A 24,092-nucleotide genomic window follows, 5' to 3' on the forward strand; every position below is an offset into this window, starting at 1 on the left:
TTCAGTGATACACTGATAATGCTAAATTTTCCCACATATTACTTTCAAAATGTCCATTACTTTAAATTTTTAAAATTTAGATGTATGTCGTTTTGACTGTGGAGATATGTGTGTGTGTATGTATGTATGTGGGTAGTATTAGTTTAAATATTATTTAACTTTGCTCCTTTGAAAGCTTTGAGGAATCACAGGGCCTTGAACTCTTTTTCAATATAAATAACCAGGATGATGTCCACTAAAATATTTTTTTAAGATATATTAAGCTCGACTTGGGAATGACAACAAAGTATAACTTAGAATATTAATGCAAAACAGGTTACTTTGTTCATAATATAATGTTAAAATACAATTTAAAACTTTTTCTATTTAGATATTATTCAGAGTATAATATACAGTTAATTTTATTACTATTTTAGTGACTTCTTTTTAGAAGGTAATTTCTTGAGTAATTTCTGAGACAATAGTGTGTATTTTCTGTCACCTAAAATTTTTAATTGGAGAGTCTTCCAAGGAAGATAAAAGAAGATAATGGGCACTATTTGATATTTCCAATGTGACATCATAGGGACTGTTTGTAAAGGACTTAAATAATTTGTATTCAAACATGTATTTCAAACTTGTGTTAACTTTACATCAGGTAACAACCTTCATGAGATGGTTTCATTTTGTGGTGATCAGACATTCATTAGACAACTTCAACTCTGGGTAAAATTATCCCTATTCATTTCACAAAATGAATTACCCCTTCATATCAAATATTTCTTAAAATCTAGCTTTGGTGAGTCTGACTATCAAATGAAACATTTTATTTTTCCTTGGCTTATTTTTCTAACACACAGACAATAGATGGCATTGAGCATCTATCATTCTTATCTGCACAACTGCAGAAGTATAAAAGGTGACTAAGAAAAGTAAGAGAAAGTGATGGTGGGTTGTTGTGTGGGTGTTTTGGGGATTTTTTTTTAAGAATTGGAAATAAAGGGAAGTCAAGATCGATTTCCTTTTCCTTATTGAGTGGTTGGAGGTAGATAAGCGGATTTATAGTGAGGTCATCAGTCACAATTGGATGGTAATTTGAAAATGGATTAGCTTAGAAGTAGCAATTTCTGCTCCATGGGTTTCCATGAAAAAGTCTGCTTAATTCTGTAAGAGACCTCATAAACTGGCAGAGATCAATGCCTACCTAATGTGCCATTGTGCACTGGGCACACTTCAGTGATTGTGCACACAGCTGTGGTTTGCTTTTGCTTGATATTTCTTTAATGCTTGCACCACAGGTGCTCCACTTGATTATTTGGCCCAAGGGAATAAACTCTTAAAAGAATTAAATTGGGTGAGAAGCTTTTCTTCCTTAGGAGCTTTTCACATTTTAACTGAAGAATAGTCCTATGAGATGTCAGTACCATTGTAGAGGATACAAAACATAAATAGCATAATCTATGTATAGAAAGTTAGCCTCTAGTCTACCACTGACTGACACTTTCTTATTCAGTTCATATTTCAATGTCCCTTTTATAGTATTTTTGGAGAATGGGAAAAGAAAAGTATTAAGTTCAAAACATTGTTGTCTGTGTTTAATGTTTAACCTTAACATATTTGTCTTGAATATTAATGATCAGAAATAAGAGCATTATAGAATTGTTTAATTATTGAATATTCTACATTGGTATTTGTATGTTGACAAGATGATGCTCACAAGGAACTGAAATAAATCAAGCAAATAAAAAATTAATTTTGATTAAAGATAACCCATAACTCTGGCAATATACTTATTCTGATTTTAAGATCATTCCATTGTTTGCATGCCATGTTTAAGTTTAGGAACTGTTGATATGCAACTTGGTGGGTTGGATTTTCTATTTTTAACTAAACAATATTGATGATTTTTTAAAGTTGGAACTATGTTATTTTTAGGGCCTCAGTGGTTTGAAAATAATAAGTACTTGATATTTGTTTAATTAAATTGAAGTAATTGATATCCAGTGTATTAATATTTACCCATATTTGGGAAGACCCACTTACTGAAAGAACTTAATATATCATAATGAATTTTTCTGAATAATTAAAGAAAGTTTGTTATTTATGGGGATCACTTGGTAAAGTTCTGAACAAATACCTTTAAGAGCCATTTGCTTGACTGGGTTACTTTTCCTTGAAAAATGTATTATATGGAAGGTAAAGGACATATGACATTCATAAATAATTTTAGGAAAACACAATGTAATAAATCCAAGTAACATACATAATAACTCACATCAACAAGCAGCAGGGCCAGGCTTAGTCATAATTGCAGAAGTTGGCTATATAAGTAGCATAATTTCAAAAAGATTGGATGGGCTTCCTGACCCAACCTCCTCAAGAAGTGGGTGGAATTCCATTAAGAGGAGGAGTGTTTCAGTCAATAAAAATAATGATTAAAATGTAAACATGCTTGGAAGAGATAGCATATAAAATAAAAATCTCAGTATGTTGACAAATAGCATCCTTTTCAAGAAAGTAGGTTTTAGTAGGGAAGAGTCTACTGGGTCACTAAAAGGAGAAATCAAGAAACAGTGGTGGGCCAAGAAGGCAAGTCATGCAGAAAGGAGAGCATTGGGCTACCAAAGATGAAATTTACTTTCACAATTTTGCCTAGGGCAAACCCTGATTAATTTTTGTTTTTAGTATCTCTTTTGCTAAGTGACTGAAACAAATCAAACATTACACAATGCCTTGCTTCTTGAGAGGCATGCTTGTATGGCAGATGGAGAGTCAGTCTCCAAGCCAGAAAGACTTTGGTTTTAAGTCTCACCTTAGATTCATTGTGACTGTATGACTCTGGACATGTCTTTTAAACTTTCTGTGCTGTAGGCAGCTGTTTTAAGATTATGAATTATAGAACAATTGCCAGTCTGTATTAGCAAATTAAGATTCCACACTGGGAACTCCCTTTATCAAAAATGTGCATATCAAAAGAAATTACCATCATTCTTTTTCCCCCTTTCTTTTACATTTAGTTAGAGAAAGCTTACCAAAGGAGGAAACACTTTAGAATTATTGGAATAATAGAGGGGAAAAAGCTTATTAATGGTGTGGAACAGTAAGAACATTGCAAAAATAAGATGTGACTTAGAAGAATGCTGAGAGGCAGAGAAAGGCAATATAGATTGAAAAAAGCCTAGAGGGAGGGAGGGAAGGATATGTTAAGTATAAAATATGTGCTGTTCACTGGGCTAAGTGCATTACATATACTATCTTATTTTATCCTCACGACAACCTTGGGAGGTAGATACTGTTATTATCTTCATTTTATAGTTGAGGGAACTTAGGAAGACACAAGTTAGCTGATTTATCCAGGTTCATATAGCCAAAGGAAGGAAGACACGTAGTGAATTTGTCAGAATAATCTTAGAAGAGAGACAGTAGGGTTTATATTAAGAAGGGGTAGATTTTGAGGTTTAGACAAGTTGGTCCCCAAGACCCTTAATAATTCTAAAATGTTATTTATTATTTGTGAGATAAAAATGAGAAAAAAACACAGGAATCATAAAAAAATATAGGGCACTAGAAAGACAAAGATAATGTGAAAATGCCTTTGAGGTTTTTTGTCATGTGATAAAATGCTGGTCTTCCCTACAGTAGAGCTAGGTATGAGAATGGTTATGGGTTGCAGATGGTACCAGTTCTGGTGTTGGTTAGCTCTCCAGGGAAGAAGTACTTTTACTTGTTCTTGAGTTTGGCGATAATTACATCAGGATACTGTTGCTTGAGCCTGGTGATCCCATTTGGGTCAAATAGGTGGATCCCATCTAGGGTAATCCAGTATGACTATACACATTACAAAAAGATCTAACCCTTCTGGCAAGGCAGAAAATTGCTATTAATTATTAATGGAAAGTCACTTCCTAATTACAATTAAATGTCAACAGTCTTATATGATTAGTTGCCCCTTCCCCTTGCCAGTGTCACCTCTTAAAATGGGCAGGCCTTTCTCAGCCTGACACCCTGAGTTCATTATTAGTTAACAAGAAGAGATTTACTTAGGTATACAGCAGAGGGGATATTCATCAAGGCTATTGAGAAATAGTTTAGGTAGATGGATACACACATACACACACACACACACACACATGGAGATGTATATGAGCAACAAGGCAAGGTCTTGTGGTCCTGAGATATTCACCAAATCTGAAAGGCCTGGACTCATTGTACATAGTCCTTTTATAGCCTTAGGGGCTCCATAGTATGAAGTCATGTAAGTATGGCCAAAGGCTACCAGGAAACTGAACCAAAGAAGTGGAACTTGAGCCTTAAACCCTTGGGCCAGTCATGTACCCCCCCCCCCGCCCCCATAACTTTGATACCTTTGGGATGGGTTGGGTAAATAGTCCAATTAATGTGGGGACAAGGATTAGTAGATTGCTTCCACAATCTACTCCTCCTACTTCAGCCTTTGATTCTTTGCCACTCCCTCCCCCATCTCATCCATGACATTTCTCCATCATTTATACCCTAGGCATCCTCGATCTCTCTCTCCCTGAATTCCTCTGGTCTACAAACTAAGGTTTCCCATAATTTCTTGACCCACAATTCCTGAAATTTGGCCTAATATTCCACTGTGAAACTTCCTGGAAAAGTACTTTTATTCCTTTTCCCTTTAATAATCACTTACTCCTCCATTCATTCCAACCAGACTTTTAGCCCATTCTTTCTACTGAAATAGCTCTCTTCTAGGTGTAGGTAACCTTTTACATGACCTCCTTATAAATAAATCCACTGGCCTTTTTTCCTTGATTAGTGGGAAGGAGTGGGAACTGGGAACCCTTTGACTCATATGTGTATCTATCTAGATGTGCGCTTCATTTGAGATAGTTAAAAGGAAACTGGGCTGAAGTCCAATGAACCACGGAGATAAGAATCTGGTTGTTTTTTTTTTTTAAGTTATCCTCCAAGGTTAACTCAACCTGTTCCTTGTAAAACCAGAACTTGGGTATTAAGGGGTTGCACTAGATGATTTCTGAGATCCAGGGCCATATTGAAGCCAGCTCCTACTGGGCCATTTGTTAAATTTTCAATATCGTTAAATATTCAGTATTTTTACACCTCAGAAATCAGCAAACAAATCCGGACTGACTTATTGCTTTGTTTTTATTTGATTTATTTGATTTTGTTGCTTTGTTGATTGTCTAGACTTAAGAAAATCCTGGAGAAAATATTAATAATGAAGATTAAACTTAAAAGACTGCAAATATCTTTTTTCTATTGGGGGGGGAACTAGTTTAACATTTACCAGCACATCTTTGCTGAGCTCCTTTCCAGCTTTAAATCCTTGAATCAGCTTTGTTTATTGCTTTATATTAGGCTCCTTTTTCTATTTTACATTCACTAGGTTTTCACCAAGATGGATTAGTTTCCATTTCTCATTCTTATTCTCCTCTTATTTATTTATTGATTTTGGTCAAACTATATCCCATTCCTAGAATGGACATCACTCTTACTTAGTTTTTCACTTCTATCAAAGATAAGATGTCATGTCCTTTTCCAAAAAGTATGAACCACTTACATCTGAAAACATTCTCTCCCTCCATAGATTTCACTTAAATCTCATCTAGGCCCCTTTTTTGAACCAGTCATGTTTTCTCTTGTATGATAATTAGGGGAGGACATATTTTCATCAACTAGTGGGGCCAGCATCTTTGCCTTAACTTAGTTTGCGTCACCAATGCCTAGCATAATGACCACATGATAGGTGCTCAATAAATGTTTGCTAGTATTTAAATTGTATTGACCTCATATATAAACCAGCGGTGTGGAACATGCAACCTCCAGGTCACATGTGACCCTCTAGGTCTTCAAGTTGCAGCCCTATGACTGAATCCAAATTTCACAAAATTGATTTGTTCTGGATTCAGTTTGAATCCCCACTTGAGGACCTAGAGGGCCACATGTGACATGGAGGCTGCAGGTTCTCCACCCCTGGTATAAACAAACAAACAAAACCGCTTTCTGATGACTACATAGCATATTCAGAGATTTTATCAGCAATGCCATTGTGCCCTTTCCAAAAGTCTTAACTCATTTTGGTGCCCCAAATTCCCAGGCTGTCAACCAATTGGAACCTCTGGTAGGTACTACCAAAGTAGAAAAGCTCAGTAGATTAGCCACCTAATGACCAGTCTTGATATATAGTAGGGTGGGCCACAAGATGATAAGTTTTTTATTTAAAGCAAATTATGAAGATTGTCTTCTAAGGCACAGAAGGGTACCAATATGTATTGGTGGAGGATGTACTAGCACACCAATGAATTTGTTGATTACTTGAAATATTGAGAACTCATTACATTCATTTTTATACTTTTTAGGATTATGGTGTAGGGCCCATGAACACAGCGTATATAGGTACATATGATATTTTGAAATATGCAAGATCTCTATTAACCTCATAGATAATCTAACATGAAAAAAAAAATCAACCAGTCTTTTAAAGATGTCTAGTGAAGTATGGATGAACATAAATATTTTCCTCTTCTGGATACAGAAACATGCTACCTATGTTTTCTGTGGTTTTAGATGGATCTTTTCACACTTTTAAGATAACATTTGTTTTTGTAAAGAGGAATCATTTCTCATAATTAAATAATCTGATACTGCCTTTTCTACACAATATCTATGTTCTTGAACTGAACTCAGGACTTGAGGTGAGAAAAAAAGTTGGACTTAGATGAAGAAAAAATCCACAGTCACTAGGATTTCTCATATTTCACTTGCCTTCTTGTCTTTACTTTCAAGTTTAAGTTCACATCAGTGATTCACTGAGTAAAGTTTTCTTTTGTAGGTTTAAAATGATAAGAATTTAAAATAATTTTAATTCCTGAAATTTATACATAGAATTTAATGACTACTGATAAATGGCATTTATTGTTAACATCTCTATTTAAAAGCTTTCCCATTGAAATTTCTCTCTTTTAAAAAGAGCATTTGAACATCTGATTACTTTTAACACAAAAGTTCATTCATTTAAAAATTAAAGTTAAATTAAAAAATTAAAGTTTTCTTCTGGCTATCAAGAATAAATCATGTTTTAATAGCTTTTAAACATGTTTAATTCTTTGTCCATTTCTTAAAAATTGCTATCACCACCATCCATGTATAGGTTGACATTTGATTTAAAAGAAATATTGATAATAGGTTATTAGTTTTCCTTATCACATTTAGATGATTTTTTTTTTAAAGCTGCAAATTGGGGAAGGGGCGTAGGGTAAGGTTAATGCCTTTGTTATATGTGAATCACTTTGTTTGGGGGGAAAGTCTATTGGCAGTGTATTAAGTCAGAAGGCTTTAACTTTGTCTTTTCTTTAATGTATCCCCTGGGAACTTGGACACCTGCTATATTATTCTGGGTATTTAAATAGTGTAGGATCTGGAATTACTATAGAGGGTAGCTTTATTTTCTTCTCTGAACCCTCCTGAGAACCACTGATAAATAATGTAAACAGAATGGAGAAAATTGGATAATTAGAGAATAAAGAAAAAAAGAGCTGTCCGGCCTTAGATTGTTAAGAAATAAAACAGTGCAGGAGATTCACATAGTTTACCCTGCCAAAAACACATTGAGACCTCCTGTTTTCCCTGTAGGTGTCCACATGGCTTTGATTTTCTTCTAATTGCAAGAAAACACAAACACTGGCAAAGGCCACTTTGAATGTTTAGTGACCCCACTGTGTTAACCAGGATTTGAAACTTTGCCTGTGGAGAGACACTGTATGCCTACTTTGTTTGGCTTTTATTCATGGAAGTTTAACATTTAAGTCAATCAAAATGAAAACTTTGCCTATGGATTCTGATGCAAATTGATAGGGTAAGATTTTTTTTAGAAAACAAAGAACAACACGACAAAATAGCCTATCATCACTTTGTCATTTGGTTGGTGTTACAGCACTCTTGGACTGGCTTATGAGAGAATGTCCAAACTGCTAAAGAAGAAATATCTGGTTGGAGTCCTCCTTAATGGAAGAAACTATTCATTGAGTTAACAAGTATTTATGTGGCCAAAGTGGTGAGGATATAAAGGACAAAAATCCCATCCCTACCCTCAAGGAGCTCACATTCTAGTGATAAAGACTGGCAGATGTCTATATAAACACAAGATATTTACAGTGTAAATAAATGATAATCTCATGGAGAAGTCACTGAGAGCTGGGGGAACTGGGAAAGAACTTCTGACAATTAGAATGTCAGATCTGAGCCTAGTCTTAAAAGAAGCCAAAGAAGATGAGATTCATCAGGGCCACGTTCTTTGGGGTGTCTCTGTGAGAGAAGTGGTAAATGTTACCTTTGTAAGGTTTGCTGTTTGTCTTTTATCTCTTCCCTACCATCCCCAGGATCTGCAATCCTCATGAAAACTCTATAAAGTCAAAAATCATTCTCAGTGGATTGGACCAAGGTGAGGTATTATCAGTTACAAAAGATTTATGCACATAAATTGTTCTTTTAGTCCAGGTTTTAGCAATTCATACTCTATTTCTCCATTTGTACCTGAGTTACAAGAAAACTGAAAGAAAGACACAATTCACTACTAAGAGAATGGTACCAGATGCTGCCCTTTGACATTAACCAGTAGGCCCTGCCTGAACATTTCCTTAGTAAATGTTCACTCACTGTTCCTCCCAACAAAAATCAGCCTGTAATGAAAAACAAACATCAGCAGGAATTGAGAAATCCAAATCTTTCATTTGAAAGGAAAATTAACTAGAAGGCAGAAGAAAGAAACATAATTGGTACTCACATTTCACTTTAAATTTAAACATGGACATATATTGGTCACCTGGCTTTTTGATGACATCTGTGGCCATTTGCTTGTGAAGAGATGGTTATTTTCACAAACACAGACTTGATCTTCATTTACTCTGACCAATTGTAAATTCTTCTGAGAATAGTGAACTGGGTTACTAGGTGATTAAGGGCACAGTATTGAATGCAGTATTGATAATCATTGTTTTGTTTTTTCCCAAGAGAAAAAAGAGGGATGTTAATTTTATTAGCTAATATGTGTTGTTTATTTATTAGCTAATATATGTTGTGTTTAGATCTTTGGGGCTAGTTTACAGGTCATTCTCCAATGTAGGCTTTAAAGTTTTATCAGCCTTTATGATAACATTAAATATTTTGATAGTGTAGTGACATATTTGAATAGTATTGAACAAAATTTTATATAAGAAAATTCAGTAAGCTCTATACATTTAGTTTATTTCTTATTCTTAATTAAATTTATTCTTTTAATTTGCAAGATTTTATAAAAGCATGCTGTCCCATAGCATCAAACATCTATGTTCTATATTGCTTTTGTTATTATTTTCCTGGTCCTCTTTTACAGTAGCTCTCCCAGCTTTCTATTTATGATTCCTTTAGTGCGAATTAGGACAGTGCTACATAAATATTCATAATGTGGAAAACTGTGTCAGTGATTCTGTATTTGTTCTAAAAGGAAGAGCATGCCTGATCTGATACTTGTGAAAACAAAATATTTCAGCCCATATTAAGCCCCTCTGTCCCACAATTCATGAAGTGTTTTTTAAGCAACTGCAATGTGCGAGACCCTTTGCTAGGAATAGGGGACAAGAAGAAAAAAAAATAGTCTGTGCCTTTAAGAAACCTACAACATACAGAGGGCTAATATCTTCTATAGGAATAGGATCATTATAGCTATGATCATATTTTACTAATGCAATATGTCAGTTTCCCCACATTTATTGTAATTTATTTACATTATATTTTTACAGTGTCATCATTGTCACCATTAATATTTATCCAATGATTGGATTTTAGAACTAGTAAGAAACCTAGGGATCATCTCCCTCATTTCAAAGTTGAGGAAGTGGAGGTACATAGAGGTGAAATGCTAAAGGTCATTCAGGTTGTTAATAGCAAAGCTACAATTAGAATTTAGGACTCCAGAATCCTCAACCTATATTCTTTCCATCAACCATTCATTATTTATTTTCTGGAAAAATATTCAGTAAATTTTCAATTACCTATTTTTTGCCCCCCTTACCTGCATGCCCTCTGTGTCTTAGTACGTTGGCAGACATTTACCCCTTTCCTGACTTCACTTTTCCCCCTTCCCAAATCTCTATTCAGTGATTAATTAATTCAAGTCACCTACATTGTGTCTGTTCTTGAATTTCCCATATGTTGTCCCATCATCAAACCCCAACCTTAGATAAATCCTAGCATCTTCCTATTATGTTTGTATTCAACAGCCCCTTAGAGTTTGAAGGTTTTGTACAAATGAGCTGACCGGATACTCTACAGATTGAAGTTATCTAATGTCAGCTGGACATTTGCTGCGGTAAGGTCACTTCCTATCCTACACCTCACAGAAGCTGTTGTAGACCTTGTCTTCCACTCACCAAGATTCCTACAACCCCCCTTCCCCCGCCCACTCAGTACTCAGCTAACTACCTCCCCTCTTCTGTTACTCTCAGAAAACTGACGTCATTCTTGTGATACCTTTCTTCTCCCCTTTTCATCTTCAAACTCCTTGTAATTGACTTTGACATTTTTCTCCTATCCTTTAAGCTCTGATAAGGAAGGTTCCTTTTCTTTGCCAAGATTAACCCCTTACATGTGCTATTGATCTCATCTCCATATAGATCACAATACATACAACACACATACATTATACACACATGTATTAAATTGTGTAATATATACCATGTGTATACATGTATGTGTAATTACATCCATATGTAGTGTCACTATAGTGGTATCTACTATGTTCTCTCTCCATATATATATGTATACACACATACAAGTGTGTGTATGCCTGTAAACCTATGTATATAGTGACACTATGTGTATATATGTGTTTATACGTATATGTATACATATACATATAGGTGTGCATATATGTTCATGGTGTATATAAATTTACAAATACATCTATTTTATATATGTATGTGTGTATAGACATACATGGATACACACATGTATATAAACTCATGAACACAAATCCTATGTTGCACCCTATTGGACATTTCAACTAGGTGTCCTAGAGATGTCTCTAACTCACTATGTCCAAAACAGAAATCATTAACTTATCTCCCACCTTTTCCTGTACCAATTTTCTTTATTTGTTTCAAGGGTGTCACCTTTTCTTTTAGTTTGCCAGGTTCATAACCTTGGTTTTGGACTCCTCATTCTCCCTCACTCCATACTCCTGATCAGCTGCCAAATCATACTATTTCTAAATTACGAAATCTCTGAACCATTCATTCTGGCTCATGTAGCTGCTACCTTAGTTCAGGCGTATCACCTTTTTGTTGTGGTCTCATGTTTGGTTTCCCTGTCTCAGGTCACTCTCTCAGAAATCCATCCTTCTCACAAATTCCATTGTGATTTTTCCTAAGCACATCTCTGACCTTGTTGCTCCCGTGCTCAAGGAACTGCAATGGTTCCCTATTACTCCCAGGGGAAAAGAAAAGAAAACAAAACTCCTATTGTTTAATTTGACTTTTAAAGCTCTTCACAGCTAGACTCCAATATCTCTTTCTAGCCACTTTATATATTACCCCCTTTCCCTTAATACTACAGTGAAATTATACTTCTTTGTTCCTCACACATGGCACTCCGTCTTCCATCTCTCTTCTTTTGCAGTGACCTCCCATGTTTGTAATGTATTTTCTTTCCAACTTTGCTTCATAGAATTTCTGATTCTTTCAAGAAATAGCTAACCTGCTTTTTCTTGATCTCCCTGACTGCTAGTGTCTATTTATTTAGCTCATATTTATTTTCTGTTCATTCTATATGTATATATTCCATGTATACCTGCATGTATAGTTGTGGTCTCCTTCAATGGAATGTAAGGGTTATTATTATTTTTTTTATATTATGTTTGTATCTATCCCTAGGTCAGTGTAGGCACTTAATAACTGTAGGTTGTTTTATTCTTCCCGTTTGTCCCCATTTAGAACAAACGACAAATTGATTTTGAGTTTTTGAAAACTCATACTGACTATATGACTTTGACCTTGGATAAGCCATTCAACTTTTAGTTTTCTTGAGCCACTCTCTAAACTTACAGAGGAATTTCTGGGGGTGGCTAGGTGGCGAAGTGAATAGATCACCGGCTCTGGCATCAGAAGGACCTGAGTTCAAATTCGGCCTCAGACATTTAACACTTACTAGCCGTGTGACCTTGGGCAAGTAACTTAACCCCAATTGCCCTGCCTTCCCCCCTCCAAAAAGCAAAAAAACCCAAACAGAAATTTCTGTTGTTGTTGCTGTTGAATCTCTTTTCAGTCTTCTGATTCTGCCTGACCCCATTTCGTGATTTCTTGGCAAAGATACTTGCCATTTGCTTCTCCTGCTCATTTTGTAGATGAGGAAACTGAGAGAGTTAAGTGACTTTCTCAGGAACCCACAACTAGTAAGTGTCTGAGGCCAGACACAACTCAAAATATGAGTGTTTCTGACTCCAGTCTCAGCACTCTATCCACCATACCACCTAATTTACCTCTATACAGGTAGTCTCCAAATCAAAAATTACATATAAAGTCAGGTGTGCACAAAAGAAAAAGTTAATATATCATTACTATGTCAAGGAAGCATATAGAGGTTTCCTATAAATTATTTGATTTTAAGAGGCCTAAATGTTAAAAGATGTATGGACCTAACTTGAATCCATAGATCTATTATACATATATTCAATAGTATAATAAAGAACATTGCTACTATTAATGTCAACGTTTTTAATTGTGAGAAATAAACAAGGACTCTTAGATTATGTCCTTTCAGATATATGTACAAATATACATATATGTAGAATATTGCTTTCTTGTGATAAATTTGTTGTTACCTTTGAATTTCACCTCCTAGTTATTATTCATTTCTTAATGTGGAAAATTGAAACTGAAAAAAAAATGGACTGGAAAAACAGAGATAATTCCCTAAAGGAATTGCTTGTGGACATTTGGGGAGCAAAATACTCTAGTTTTCCAGATGCTCAGAGATAATTGTGTAACCTAATCTGCCTGGTACAAGCGTTAACTTGGTAAAAAGTGTGGGAAAAATAGTTCCTTGAATTGGACTTTGTGCTTATTATCACTTGCACTAAATAGAACTGATACAGCTTAAAAGAGAAAATAAATAAAGAAGCATGGGAGAATCAGGAGGAGGGAGCTGAGAAAGTGGAAAGGCGTAGATTCAAGAGAAACTTTCATTTTTGTTTGTGCTAACATGTGCCAATTTACTCCCTTCACTCCCAACCCCGTCAAATTTCACTTGGGGACAAGTGCCTTTCCTAGGAAATAGTTAATACCTTCAAGCTGAATATCTAAATAATTTTCCAATAATAATAGCAAATAAAGTGGTTGCTTAGATGAGTCTTCTATTAACTTATTATGACATAGACTACTACTAAGCAAGTAAATTACAGTGATCTATAACAAGTATAAAAATGTTCTGCTGATAAAGGAAATATATGAGAGTACCGCTTTATGAATTTCTACCAAAACAAGGGAAAGGTACAATACAAAAATGTACAACCAGTATATGCAAATTTGTTTAGATATTGTTTTAGTAAATGTTTTCTAGTTTTCCCTTTTGTGTTGATTTTCTGCCCCAACAGCATGTCTGTTTATTTTTTTCTCTGTAAACTTCTTTGAAGATTTTGCAAAATATGTGTGTTTTTTGTGTGTGTATACATTCATGTACATGTACATATATATATATATATGTGTATGGGGAGGGCTGTCCAGAACTCAAAGCGTCTTTGGGAATACTCAGTATGGAAACTTCTTTCTCTGATGCAGATCTACAAATTAAAGTCTTAGAAAGCTGCTTAGGGCATCAAATGATTGAGACACTTGTTCATAGTCATAGAGCTAATATGTGTACATATTAGTGAGCCCATATCCTCAGAGTAAGGAAGGTGAGGGTGACCTCCTACCATATCAGTCTTATGTGGTTTTTGGTCTTACAGAACTAATCGCCTTAATTCAGCACAGTGCCAGTCACATAGATGGTACTTAATACTTATAGAATGCTTGTTTTATTAATCCATTGAACATTTACTGTAGGCACAATACTTAGTTTGGTGCTACAAATATTATCCAGAAGATTTCTGCCCTTTGTAACTTCTGCTCTAACAGGGGTTCTAAACTTGAGCTCCATGAACTTGGATTTAAAATTATTTTGATAGGTGTATTTGTATTTTGATAAATGTATCAATTGGTTTTCTTGGCTGTCCCTTGTATTTTATTTAAAACATTTTTCCTGAGGCAAACATAGGATTTATTTGACTGCCAAGCACTTGAAAGTAGAGTGGTATCATTAACATATGCAGATATGGTAGCTGACTTTCCATAAGTAGTACTTAACTGTTATGTGTTATATTAGTGGTGGTAATTGATTTATTCTGACCCACCTACACTTTAATCTTTTTGACCACAAGAATTTTGCAATTTTATTAAATCCAACAAATATTTATTAAGCACGTAAGATTGGTGAGACAAAAATAGTCCCTGTTTTCAAGGACATTGTACTGCAAGTCTAGGGTTAAGGGCATAGCTCAAAATTAAAAGAACAAAGCAATCTAAATAGAATTTTCCTTCCTTCCATCCTTCCTTCTTTCCCTCCCTCTTTCCTTCCTCCTTTCCTTTCTTCTTTCCTTCTTTCATTCTTTTGTTCTTTCTTTCTCGCCATGCACGAGCAGCTTTCCAGACGACTGCTACTCTGAACAGCTTTTAAGGTTCTAATTACACAGTGCAGTGAACACTCTATTTATTCCATAAAAATCAAAGCAAAACTTTTACAGAAAATCAAGGTACAGCATTCACAATATTACAACTTATATTCACAAACAGCTTATCATTAAAATGGCCACATAGTTTTTACCAAAGTGGTCACAATATTTAGAACAAAGAACAATCATCTCAAAGTACAGTAGTCAAAGTCTTCCACTCATGGGGCAATGTCTTAAATCATCTCAAAGTATAGTAGTCAAAGTCCTCCACTCCTGGGACAAAGTCTTAAGTTAACTCAATCAGTATCACAATATAGTCTCAAAGTACAATAGTCAAAGTCTTCCACTTGTGGGGCAAAGTCTTCCACTCATGGGGTACTCTTAAGTTAACTCAATCAGCCACTTATTCAGCAATCAATTGCTAAGTATCATACACAAACCCTCCACCCCTAGGTCACTAGTAAACTACAATTTCATCATTACTCAGTACCCACAGAGAAGTCTTTTCATCTTGACTTGAGGCTGGTTCTCAGATTCCCTGGATCCCCTTCCATGGTCCCAGAATCTACCTGGATTCACCAGACTGTCACCTGGGTTCAGTGGCAGACAGCTTCAGTTCCTTGTTCAGCTCTCTGGGTAGGTCCTGCTCCACAGTGAAGTTCATAGTGTCCCGTTCATCTCAGCTTCTTCATAATTTCTGCTCCTGGGAATTCAAGGCTCAACCAAGCCACAAACAAAGTCTCAGCATCCAGTTCAGGCTTCCTGTCTTCTGCTTCCTCAGTCTTCTCCTGGGCTCGTCACATGGGTTCCTGGGCTCCTCTGTCACCTGGGTTCCTGAGCTCCTGTTCAGAAGAAGCTCCACCAAAATAAGTTATCAGGAAATTCTGTCTCAGTTCTTCATTCTCTTTTCTGTAGCAGCTCTGCCACCAGATGCTGGTCCCAAGAAATTCTGCCTCTGCCTCTCTGGGGCTTTTCTTATATACACACAGCATTAGCTTCCTGTTTCAGCCAACCCCTTCTAGTTACATCAGCAACAGGAGACAGGAGTTCATACCTTCTGTTTCCCCACCAGAGGCTTGATCAATTACTAGATGCTAAATACCTGCTACCTTTGCCAACACAAAGGGATCTTCAAATTCAAATTATATTACCATTACACTTTCCCAGCAGATAGTAAGTACTTAATAAATTCTTGTTGACTGATTTCAGATCTATTCATTTCCTCACTATACCATAACACTTTTTATCTTTTTTTGTCAGTCAGGGAGCTATGGAAGGTAAGAAAAACAATAACTTAGAATACATCTTCGTTTACAGAACATTTGACAAGATGATGACTGAAGATTACTTGCAGTATCACTTGACAAAGTAGCAGAAAATAGTTGGGGGAAGAACTAACTCAAAGGGAACTTGGTTTGAGAGGTAAGTGATTCAGGTGACCCAAAGTATTTGCAAATGGAGATAGGAGCTAACATTTGCTAATGTTAGCAAACAGAAGTGAAATAAATCTTCCTTTGTTTCTATAGTGATTTATTGTTTCCAGCAATGACAATGAAAGAACACCATTCAGCCTCTCCTTATTTTCTCCTCAATGTACCTGTGAATAATCCTTGTTAATTCTTCCTCTACAACCTCTCCCACAGGTTTCCCCTTCTCCCATCCTAGTTAGAGTTTTGGTTCAGGCCCTCATACACTCTCACTTAGATGGTTATAATTGCTTCATAATTTGTCTCACTGCCCCATGTATTTTCCCTCTCCAATCAATGGCTGTCAAACTAATATCCCTAAAACCCACTTCTTAAAATATTGCTTTCCTCTTCAGTAAGTTCTAGTAGCTCCTTGTAACCCTTAGGATCCAATATAAATTTCGTTTGACAGTTAAAACCCTTCCAAAACTGACTACAATTTATCTTTCCAGTCTTAATCTTAAATATTACTCCTTTCCACAAATTCTTGAATCCAGACAAATTGGCCTTCTTGACATTCTTCACTAATAGAGTACATTTCTGTCTCTGTGCCTTTGAACAGGTTGTTCACCATAACTGGAATGAACTCTCTCCTCCCCTTCAACCATTAGAATCACTCATTTTTTTAAAGTTTAGTTTCAACACTAATTGTTGTGTGAGGCCTTTGCTGATTCCACCCCCCCCAGTTGTCTTTGACTTCACTCCCCTAAAAAATTCCCTTGTATTTATCACATATATACACACATATATACATATGTATATGCATACATAGACACATATATCTATACACATATGTGTCTATGTATGTGTGTATATATCTAGATGTGTGTATATATTTATACATATATATATATATATATATACACGTGTGTGTTTAAAAACAGACTTTTATACCTACATAAAGCAGGACTGTTTCATTTTTTTATATTTCTATCCCCACAACCTAGCATAGTATCTGAAAGATCGTATGTTCTACTTGTTGAAAGATATGTAGATAGATGACACATGCAGCATTCAGCTATTTCTTTAGATATAATTGACCAATTTAGCTTTGTAGGTTTGGCCTCAATAATTGTGACACTATATGGAACCCATGAAAGAGGTTTTTGCTGTTCATTTTTCTATTATTGACTTATTTCCAGTTTCCTAAAAATATGTTTTTTCCCCTTCTTCATTCTTTCTCTTTCTGTGTCTCTGCTTGTCTATCTCTTTTTCTTTTTCCCAGTAGCTACTGTCATTAACTGGCCTTACAGATGGAAAACCAAATCATTATGGGAAGCATATATTTTGTTAGATGATACAAAGATAGAAAGTGCACCAAGAGATGTACTTTAAGGGGTTTTAGTTCAAGACTCTCATTCATCTAACTAGGCACTAACTGCCACCCTAGCTATTCACTCTATATGGGAGTAACCAGGGAGAAAGAATTCATTTGTTAAACCTGTTGTATTTTCTCTTTTCTCCTCCTCCATTCAATTTAGTTCAACAATTCAACAAACATTTATTATATCCTTCCTTTTGCATCCTCAATGAAATACAGCAGGTCAAATAAAGGTCGGACAGAAATTTCCACCAAGCATACAGCTGTGTGTATCTGGTACCCAGGTGTTTCACCCTTTTGTGCCAACAGTAACATGTTTATTTTTGATTGGCAATCAAGACTTGAGCATTTCTTCACCCTGCAATTTTCCTCACAGAATTAAAGAGTGTGGCCCACCCAAGATGAAGGATGAAGTCAGCCTCAGAGTTTCTCTTATTCTCATGGTCAGCCAGACAAACAGGTGAATCACGGAAAGACTTCCTGGATTAATTTTTTGAAAATTAATCTGTATACCCTGGGAAATGCCAGATCACAAGTTTTATTTAGGTTTTGTTCCAGTTTTTCGAATCAGTTCTTTAATTATCTTTGTGGAAAATGAATGCCATTTTTTTCTTTCTTTTTCAAATGATCAGTCTTAGATTCTTTAGAAAGTTTTTGTTCATTGCTTTTCAGAATTGAATTGAAAGCAGTGCAATAATTTATTTTTGATTTTAGATCATTTTGCTTGAAAATTCATTAACACCATATACCTTACAAAGTTCATATGAGATGGCTTAATCAAATATGTTCAAATATTCATCTCAGACAATCATCTAATAGTAAATTATTTATATCTTGAGAGGTAATTTGGTATAGTGGTTAGGTCACCATGCTTACCCTCAGGAAGATGAGACTTTAAATCCTACCTCAGACTTGGACTAGCTTAAAATAAGAAAATATATGTAAAGTGATTTGTAAACATATTATGTAAATGTCAAATCTTAATACATACTTGAAGCTTTATAAAGCATGATCCCTACAATAAGAGTAGGGAGTAAAAATATTATCCTCATTTTACAGATGAGAAAAATGCAGCTCTGAGGTTGCATGATTTGCCCATCGTTGTGCATTTAGTAGGGATTTGAGGCAAGATTTGAAGGATAATTTGACTTCTATAGTTTATCACTCTTTTTGCCACACTGCCTAGTTTCTTTTACCTACAGAGCCATGATAAGAACCAGGCACTGTGCTAAACAAATAACATTTTCAAGGGAAAAGGAATGAAAATGTGGATGAATTTACTTATACAGTATTAAAAATGAAATTTCCAGTGGTCCTAACACCATCAGTATATTATAGTCTATTATACTTTAATCATGTTGATCTGACTGAGTGAACGTTCCTTTGTGTAGTGGTTAGGGCACTGGACTAGTAAGACATTGGTTCAGATCTTGACCATGGACAGTAAATTAATCTTTCAGGGCCTTAGTTTCCTCATCTATAAAATTAGGAAATTAGGCTACCTCTAAATACCCTTCCAGCTATGAACCTACAATCCCAAGGGATTTTTGAATATTCAATTTTATTTTTTTAGTTCCAAATCTCTCCTTCCTTCTATCCATTGAGAAGGCAAGAATTACAATATCCATCATACATACGAAGTCAAAACATTTCTCTGTTAATCATGTTAAAAAAAAACACAAAAAGGAAAGAGAAAAATAACTTTCAATTTACACTCTGAGTCTATAAGTTCTCTATAAGGAGGTGGATAGTATTTTTTGTCATGAGTCCTTTGGAAATGTAGTAGATCATTGAATTAATCAGTTGCTAAGACTTTCATAGTTGATTATCTTTACAGTATTGATGTTACTGTGTCCAGTGTTCTCTTGGTTGTGTTTGCTTCACTTTGCATCAGTTCATATAAGTCTCCTAGGTTTTAATATTTCTTAAATATTCCACCATCATCATATACCACAACTTATGCAGCCACTTTCCAGTTGATCCCATTAGTTTCCAATTCTTTGCTACCACAAAAAAAAGAGTGTTATAAATATCTTTGTATGTATGGAACCTTTTCCTTTTTCCTACAAGAGATTTTTTAGACGAATCATGATTTTTCTACTTTACAAAACTCTTATTTAAACGAGGTGTACCTGAGGTCAGTATTTAGGAATCCCAGAGAAAAAGGACTGTAGAATTCTAGCTTCTAGTTTAGCACTTAGCAGTGAGGATTGAATTTAATTGTAATATTGAAAATCTCATATAGCAATCCATTTTTTCTCCAGGGGTTCTGAGCCCAATCCCTTGGATTTTGCAGAATACCCCCTGGATTTTTATAGGATTATAGGTTCACAGAATTTTGGAGCTGGACAGGACTTTAGAAACCACTTGATCAAACCTCTTCATTTTACAGATGAAGAAACTGAGAGAAAGGGAGGTGAAGTGACTTCCTTATTATAAGGCAAATAGTAAATTATTAAATTTAAAGTAGTAAATTTAAATATAGGTTATCTCTCTTTTCATTTTTGTAGTTAAAAATGAAGTATGATTTAACAGAAAGAACTCAGACTGCACCAGAAACCCAGAGTTTTTGTCTTCATCACTCCACCATTAAGTGTCTCTACAACCCTGGAAAAATTTCTTCCTTTGTCTCTTAATTTTTTTCAACTTAAAATGGAGAGACAAGGGACCAGAATAGGAAGAGTTTTTTTTTTTTTAAAGCAATTGGGATTAAGTAACTTGCTCAAGGTTACATGGCCAGGTATTTCTGGGTGTGGTGCTGAGTATCTGAGCCTGGATTTGATCCCCAGGTCATTCCAATACTGGAGCCGGTGCTCTTACTCGCTGTGCTACCTGGCCTCCCCAAAACCTAATGCTCTTTTTTTGTTTGTTTGTTTTGTTTTGGAGGGCAGGGCAATTGGGGTTAAGTGATTTGGCCAAGGTCACATGACTAGTAAGTGTTAAGTGTCTGAGGCTGGAGGAAGAGTTCTTAACCTGGGGCCCATGAATTTTTTAAAAAAATGATAATTGTATTTCAATATAATTGGTTTTTTATCTAATATTCCACATGTATTTTATGTACTTAAAATATTCTGAGAAGGCTTTCATAGACTTTACTAGAAGTCCAACAGGGTCCATGATACAAAAAACAAAAACAAACAAAAAAACCTTATGAATACCTAGACTAGATATCCATGATCAAGAAATCTATCTACTCCACATTGTTCTTTGCCTTCTACAGCATCATGTCCTGTCCTTAATATGATTGAGTCCCATCACACACACACACACACACACACACACACACACACACCAAAACAAAACAAACCCTTTACATAAGACATTGTTATAGTCTGTCTAAATATTTTAAAAGTCATTGTGTTCACTCTGGATTTCTATCATGACCTTTGTAGAGAAAAGGAAAGAACAGGTCAGAAAACAGAGGATTCTGATAGTTTTTGTGAAGATTACTATAAAAACAATTCAGATCACATTGTATTTACACACCCTCACACACACAGACACACACATATTTACATGTTTTTTCCTGCCATTAGAATGTGTGCTTCTTGAAGACAGGGACTAATTTTTACCCATCTTTGTATAGCACAGAGCCTAGTATATACTAAGTGCTTAATAAACACTTGCTGACTGACCTAAGCTGTTGATCATTAGGGGGGTGTTATAGGTTTGTTTCGTTTTCCCTCCGTTCCTTTAATAAGACATTGTTTTCTCCATGAAACAGTTCCCAAACCCCCTTAAGACTAGTAGCCTCTCTTTTATAATACCTTATATTCAGTTGCTTTGTATAAACATATATAATGTAAATATATAATGTAGGCATTTATTTAATTTATATTTACAATGTATACATACATAGATATTTCTATATATTAGTATATACACATTTACACACATATATACATATATGTGTGTATACATATGTATGTGTATCTATATATCTTGTCTACTTAATTAGGGTGTAAGGTCATTGCAAATAACAAAAAAAAATCCTTCTTAGTGTTTGTATTCCTATACCTGGAACATAATAGGTACTAAAAAAAAATACCGATTGACCTAAGAAAGAAAGGAAACAAAATATGGAGAGTCAGTCAGATAATGAACTCATAATAAACTTAATTTGCTGTGTTTTGATATGCTAGAGTCCCTTCAGGTGTTTAATCAAATGGAATTGTTGAAGGGGTAGAGGGACTGTCAGGCTAGCAACTGAAAGCTGTTCTAATTTACTGCCACCAATGAGGCATAAGGAGCTGCAAAACAGGTGTTGGTTGGGATTAGTAATCTTTATAAAGCTTGGGTCTACATCTCGTCACCTAACTATGTTTTGAATTGTGAGTCCATTGGATTCAAGAGTTGAACAGAGTGGAGCTAGATGAGACTTTTTATTCATGAACTCTTAATTGAAAAGCATTGCAGAAAAATGAGACAAGGACAGAAAAGACAATATAGGTATCCAGGTTAAAAGTTAGTAGCCTAGAGATCTCTGGGTTCTTGAGTTTCACAAACAGAATTGCCAATTTTTAATGCTGGAGAAGTCTGCTCTGTTGATCTGGGGGCCTAACTTTTTCCTTCTCTGTAAGTATCTCCATGTCATTGTTGCTCTCTGTAAGAGTTCTCTGAGTTGAAAAACTTGGAAACACCTTCTAGGTTATCAGAGTGTAATAAGTCCCATAGCCCACTTTACCTCAGTATTTGGGTTATCCCTTGTGTGTGCGTGGGGCTGGGGAGGCAGTTCAAAGAGTCTTGAAGGACCTATGCTGGATGAGTTGAATTTGCATTTTTTTTTTTTGAGCAGGTAGGATTTCATGGAGATTGCCTATTTATACAAGTGGGACCAGGCAATAGGTGCCAGTAGTTGGAGTTTGAGACTGAGACAGTTTTTCAGTTAGGAGTGGATTGAAGCCTGAGTTGACAGAAGGAAAAGGGGGAAAGCATAAATAAAGTATAGAGTGGACCACTGTGGTACTAGCTAGCTTCCTTACTGGGGCAGAGGAACCAGGTAGATGACTGGAAGCAGACGGGGAAATCATCAGCAAAGTGAGGCATGATCCAGAAAAGTCAGAGGAATGGCAAGGCAAGTTTTGTGTTGAGGTTTTTAGACATTGGAATCTCTTCCAGGAGGACAGAGTATGTCTGTATAGTTCATCTACAACCCATGAATATTAAACTGGCAAATCAGTTCTTAGAATGTGCCATCATTGGCCTGTTGCCCACAGGTTCCTTGTTCCCTTCATTTGGTGTTTTTGGTTATTGTTTTTATTTTTCTTTTTTCCCCTTTTAATTTTCTTAAGGAGGACAGACAGGACCATTTCAATGAACAAGGAACAAAATTCTGTCACCCAGATTTTTGAAAGTATATATCAGACTTGTTATTGCTAATAACAAAATTGCCCTTCTTGGTTTTTGTCCCTTTCTGATATTTTTGTTGTTCTATGTATTTTTAAAAATGTTTTAATGATGCTCTTTTGTTATAAGTTGTCTTCAGTAAGAAATAAGAATATTTTAATTTATATTCTTATATTTTATTGATATATTTTCTTGAATAAGAAAAGGAATGCCGGGAGGCCACCTTTAAGTGGCCCTTTTAAGTGCTATAGATAAACAAAACCCACCTGTATAGACTTTAGGAATACCATTCCCTTCCCTTCATATACTTAGGGGCTCCAGTATGTAATTAACTTTTTGTTTGAGGAACTTGATGGGGAAGAGGACTACAGATATTTGACAGGGTCTCTGATAAACAACTTTCCTATCTTGGGAAGACATTGGTGGTGAAGTGTAATACCATGACTGAACTCTGGCTGTTAGCAGTTAAACGCTGCCAGTACTTTAAGGATCCATACTATTTTTAGTGCAGTTAGAAAGAATACCTTTCTACCATCATAGGACACAAACTGTTTACTCTTTGATACACAGTCATCAAGAACGACTCTGGCCAAAAAAATTATTCAGTTTGTGTATGTCATGCTGTTAAGCCTCTCTCAGCTACTCTGGCTAGTCCTCAAGGGATGATCACCAGACATTTATTAAGCATCTGCTATGTATTTGTCTTGTTAGGAGCCTTGGAGATACAAAGACAACAGTACCTGTGCTTAATATGTGGAATTTAGAAACTGCTGAGTGTGGCCCAAATTAGATTAAAATGTATTTGGGAAATTTTTAGCTGAATAAATCTTCAATACAACATAGGTAATGTAATTTGTGGTTTCCCAAGTCTATAAGTCACTATAGGGATCCTTTTCTGTCTAAGTTTAATACCACTTCCGTAGAATATAACATTTGGTTGAGTGTGATTATGCATATATTTTGTTGTTTGGTTGTATGTTATGGGAATGGGAATGGGAATCTGAAGATCTTCCCTGCCCCCTGGCTAGGCTTAAGTGACTCTGAGAACCTTCTCTGATTTGAAAATATACTCTGCCCCTAATAGGCTGAATGTGGTCACATGGAGCCTGTGATAGGAGGCTTGTTTTTCAGGAATGCCCACACCTTGTTGCTTTGTGATTGGGCAGTGGGTCAAGAGGGTTGTGAACATTCTCTTAGCCAGGAGAAGGCTATATATATACCCTGATGTGAGATTTTG

General features: G+C 35.5%; 1 protein-coding gene across 13 annotated transcripts in view; it reads left to right on the forward strand.

Moving 5' to 3' along the window:
* The window catches only part of LOC138176019 (semaphorin-3A), a 665,616-nt gene that overhangs the window by 245,192 nt on the left and 396,332 nt on the right, over window positions 1–24,092 (forward strand). For 7 of the 13 annotated variants that reach the window (XM_069106728.1, XM_069106729.1, XM_069106730.1 and 4 more), the window contains one exon: window positions 16,040–16,144. The exons of the other annotated variants lie outside the window; for them this stretch is intronic. The gene's annotated coding sequence lies outside the window, so the exon portion shown is untranslated. The remainder of the gene's footprint in view (window positions 1–16,039; window positions 16,145–24,092) is intronic. 13 annotated transcript variants of the gene reach the window in all.

This window comes from Petaurus breviceps, unplaced genomic scaffold (assembly GCF_028583685.1).
Source record: "Petaurus breviceps papuanus isolate PSGF00001 unplaced genomic scaffold, PetGlider_PUasm1.0 80, whole genome shotgun sequence".
NCBI lineage: Eukaryota > Metazoa > Chordata > Mammalia > Diprotodontia > Petauridae > Petaurus > Petaurus breviceps.